The following is a 5,085-nucleotide window of genomic DNA, read 5'->3' as shown; positions in this document are numbered from 1 at the left end:
AGATGATGATAACAGAGTTTATTAAATTGTTTCTAAAATCGTTCGACCAAATTAAGTTAACCAGCGATAAATTAAAAGTATTGTAAAAACCCATTGTAGAAATTTCAAATGTTTTAATTAAAAGTTTAAAATTATTGTATTCACTCTTTAAATTAAGTTGAAGGGTTTGAGAGTACTTTTCAATTTTGTATTCTTTAGATTTTTTTAAATTTGTTTCGTGGCATATCGTTAGTTCTAAAATCTCGATCGTGTCGTCGCGGACCAGTGCTATATCAGGGCGCAGAGATTTAAACAGCGTTGATACTGGACGAAAATCTTCACACTCCAGATCGGCAAACGACGAGACTTCCAAACTTGCGCATTTTTTAATATTTTCTAAAACTATTGAGAGAACTTTGTTGTGACGATCTGAATATCTTTTCAAAGCTGCAACGGAGCTACAGTTGGACAAAACATGCTTGTTTGTTTGATAAGCGTCACATAGTGGACATTGTGGTTTAGACGTTTTGCCCCATCTTGCTAGGTTGGAGTTTGTTGGAAGTTGTTGAATGATACTTTTCCTAATAAACTTGTAAATAACCTCTGACTGTGTGGCCGTAGACCTTGACCAGCAAACTATTTGATCTGATTTGATGTTTTCCCTCACTGTCTTCAACACTATTCCTTGGGAGCTTAGTGATGATAAATGGTCGAACACCTTTTCTTGCTGTTTGAGCTTCAAATCATGGAGAGTGGGATTTATATCTTTGGTGACTGGGAGCAAGTTGTCTATTTTTGTGTAGTCATTAAATGACTCGCTCCACAGACTTTTCATTTCTTCGTTACCGTTAGATTTAAGGTAGTTGCAAAGCTTCACTCTCAATGATTCAGCATAATGTTTCAGGGATCTGATGTTCAGACCTCCCAATTTGTACGGTAGTGAAAGAATCTCAGATAGACAGCTGCTTATCGGTAAAGCCAGCCAAGTTCTAACGGCATCGTTAATCAATGAATCCAACTTGCTGGCAATCCATGACAGTGATATATCGTAAATACGCAGTTTGAAGGCTACTTGAGCTGGGACAAAACGACGTAAAATTTGAAGTTTCCACTGGGCTGTGGTGTCCAGACTTGAAATCGTTGACAACATGCCTTGTAATTTGTTGAGCAGAAAATTTTTAGCTTTGGAATTGTTGCATTCGAAATCGTATATTTTACCTAAATATTCGAAATGGTCACCAATGCGAATCTGCGGTACAGGGGTGTCATCAATTGTCAACCTCGGCAGGAATTGTTCGTAGTTACCTTTTTTTTCCTCATGCCGAACGTGCAGCATTTATCTATCTTCATTTTCATCCCAGTAGCTTTGCACCAAGCTTTGTTTAAGTCAATTAATTTTTGGGCACCTTCTGTGCTGTTGGCGATGATTGCTGAGTCGTCAGCAAATTGGAACCATGCCCTTGAGCTGAAGGGCCCCAAATGTAACCACATTGCTGGTATTCCCTGCCCTCTAACAATTTCATGAGTGGATTAAAACAAAGGTTGAACAGCAACGGTGACGCAGGATCACCTTGTAGTACACCACGCTTGACCGGGATCGGAGGAGTTAGCTTTTCGCATCCAGAGACCGATATCGAATAATCTGTGTATATGAATTTTATTAAATTGGTTATCGCTGGTGGTATATGATGGTAATTTAGAGAAGCTGAAATAAGGTCATGACTGACTTCGCCAAAAGCGTTGCGAAGATCCAAAAGTGAGACGATGACTGTTCTTTGGTGCCTCTTTGCATCTTTGAGCATATGAGTTAATAATTGAGTATGCTCTGCCAAACCATCTACTTTTGGATAGAAACCTTTCTGGATATTTTTATTAATGTAATTGTTGGATTCTAAAAATTTGTATATTTTGTTGTTGATGAACGACGAGAATATTTTATATAGGGTAGGCTGCAAAGTTATTGGTCTGAAGTTGGCAGGGTCATTGGCGTCACCTTTTTTGTGAATTAAAATTGAGAACCCTTTTTTCCAACAGGATGGAATCGTTGATGATGACCAACATTTGTTTAGAAGTTGATGAAGGATTGTGCGAAGAATCGGACATTTTTTAAAGGGTATCGTTGAAATCTGGTCAAGAGGGCATGGAGATGCTTTAGATTTGCATTTGCGAATAATTGATGAAGTTTCTGCATATGATGGTGGATTTATATTAAATGGTATTGCAGGTTCATGAAGATTTTGTATCCAATTTGGAAGGTTGAATTTATTGTTTGGAAAATCACTTAAAATTGAATGGAAATATTTCTTGCATTCGTTAGAATTAAATTGAGGTGAGAAACTTGTTGACTTGTTGAATAGCGATTTGCATGCTTTCCAAAACCGTTGTTTTAGTTGCGTTGAGATGTCATGCGTTTTTTCATTAGGTGCCGATTTTTTTGACTTTAATTTAAATCGAATAGCTTTACTTTTTTCGCTAATTTGTTTGTTGAAGTTATTGTTGTTGTGGCCTAAGAACTTGAGTTGTTTTAACTCTTTTTTTAAATTTTAATTGATTTATTCGAATTATTTCCTTTTATGGTGGATAAGGATTCAAATATACCATAATTTGTGGCGAAATAATTGTAGATAAAATTTTGAAATTTGATCGTGTCGTCGTTCAAGTTGCCGAAATCTGAGAAATGGATTCGATGGATTCCATGACAATAAATTATCTACATTATTTGAATTAATATTACTGAAATTAGAGTTAATATTGTTAGAGCTATTGTTTACGTTTAAGTTTGGAGATACAGATGCGGTAATAACAGTAGAAATATTAACATTTGAGTTTGTATTTAATTTTGTACAGCGCCAGGAATGTCTACCAATTGATACAAATGATTTATTAAAATGAATACATATAGTAGCCATATTTAAATTTATGAACCAGATATTTAAAAACCCGATATTTATTCGATAAATTAAACTATTAAAACCGATATAAAACCAATTTAAATTAAAACTACAATATTCTAGAAATTTTCCGAATAGAATGAACCTATTTTTAAAAACCAATTACGACAATAAAAACATAAATTATGCATAAAAACAGTGAATTGCACCAATCGGCCAACTCTCTTGTAATATACCCGCATAGATAATAATAATAATAATAATAATAAACCAACAAAACATTTATAAAAAAAATTGGTTCAACAATCTCAACATATGATGCTAACAACGTACGTTTGTATTACTACTACTACTACTAATACTACTATTACTATTACTACTCTTACCCCTCTGCTGTTATTACTACTACTACTACTTCTACTACTACTTCTACCACTACTACTACTACTACTAATACTACTACTACTACTACTACTACTACTACTACTACTACTACTACTACTACTACTACTACTACCACTACTATTACTGCTATTATTATTGCATTCATTATATTTTCTACAGGAAATGTTTAAATGGTGAATGAACATTGATAGTCGCGCTGATTTTAGAATTACCCAAATGCTTCCAGACGATATAAAATATGAAATCAAGTTCTATAGTTCAATTTCTATATTGAAATGTTGACATACAAAACAACTAGACGCAGATAAATTAAAGGCTATTGACTTGTCATTTTGAAAAAAATTTGAGAAGATAGATTTAAATCAGTAGATTTAAAAATGGAGAAAATGTGTAAAAGTTAGCCAGTGTCAAATGGAAACACAGAGAGGAAATTTAATTATTTCCCGAATTAGGTACCTTGTGGGCAAGGTCATTCATTCATTGATTGATGAATTAAACTGTCTGTTTGATTGTATAGCTCAGGCAACATGTGTGTGTCGTTGTTTGTTTTTGGTTGTTGTTGATGTTTGTGTTGTTGTTTGTGTTTGTGTTGTTGTTTGTGTTGTTGTTGTTGATGTTTGTGTTGTTGTTTGTGTTGTTGTTGTTGATGTTTGTGTTGTTGTTTGTGTTGTTGTTGTTGATGTTTGTGTTGTTGTTGATGTCTGTGTTGTTGTTGATGTCTGTGTTGTTGTTTGCATGTTGTTGTGTCAAAGTTTTTAATGAATCTGTTAACGATATTATCTGTGTTGTTTTTCTGTCGTTGTTTTGTTGTTTTTTAATTGCTTAATTGTGTTTTTCATTGTCTAATTTCATTGATATTGCCTGTCTGTAATGTTGTTTAGTTGTTTCAAACGATGTTGCTATGTCGATGTTGTTTGTTATTATTATTATTATTGCTGTTGTTGTTGTAGTCGTTGTTGTTGTTAATAATGTTGTTGTTGTTGTTGTTGATGATGTGGTTGTTGTTGATAATGTTGTTGTTGTTGTTGATGTTGTTGATGATGATGCTTTTGTTGTTGTTGTTGATGTTGTTGTTGTTGTTGATGATGTTGTTGTTGTTGATGTTGTTGTTAATTTTGTTGATGTTGTTGTCGTCGTCGTCGTCGTTGTTGTTGTTGTAGATAACGTGTTAGACGCATTCAATTGAATAGCGATAAAATTATTGATGTTAGAATCTTACTCACTCGTTCGTTCTATTGTTCGATGTACGTATTTCATCGATTCCGTTGGTAATAGAGTCAACAATAAAATAATCATGATAATAATTTATTATAATGATAATAATGAAAAAAAAAATTATGGTGACGACGATGATGACGATGATGACGTGATTGAATTAGCGAGTGATCAACATCAGAAACAATGATGATGAGGATGATGGTGATAATAACCAACGCCATCATCATCATCATCAACAACAACATTTCATCATCGTCGTCATCATCATCATCATTTCATTATTTCATCATCGTCGTCTTCGTCATCATCATCATTGTTATTGTCATCATCATAATCTGCAAAGCATGTCAAACGATTATTGCAAGATAGAGACATCGTAACTGTCAAAGCGTTACGCTGCTAAAGTTAAAACTTGAAGATGACGACGACGACGATAATGATGATGATGCTGATGGAGATGGTGATGAAGGAGATGGTGATAATGGTAGCAAAGATGGTGACAATGATGTTGTCATTTATTTCTTAATACCATCGAACTGCAGCACGTCTATGATGTTTAAAATTAGGTGACGAAAAGTTTATTTTTGTATGA

This window comes from Helobdella robusta (assembly GCF_000326865.2).
Source record: "Helobdella robusta unplaced genomic scaffold HELROscaffold_13, whole genome shotgun sequence".
Classification (NCBI taxonomy): Eukaryota; Metazoa; Annelida; class Clitellata; order Rhynchobdellida; family Glossiphoniidae; genus Helobdella; species Helobdella robusta.
The sequence above is the reverse complement of the archived record's forward strand: the minus strand, read 5'-3'. Positions refer to the sequence as shown.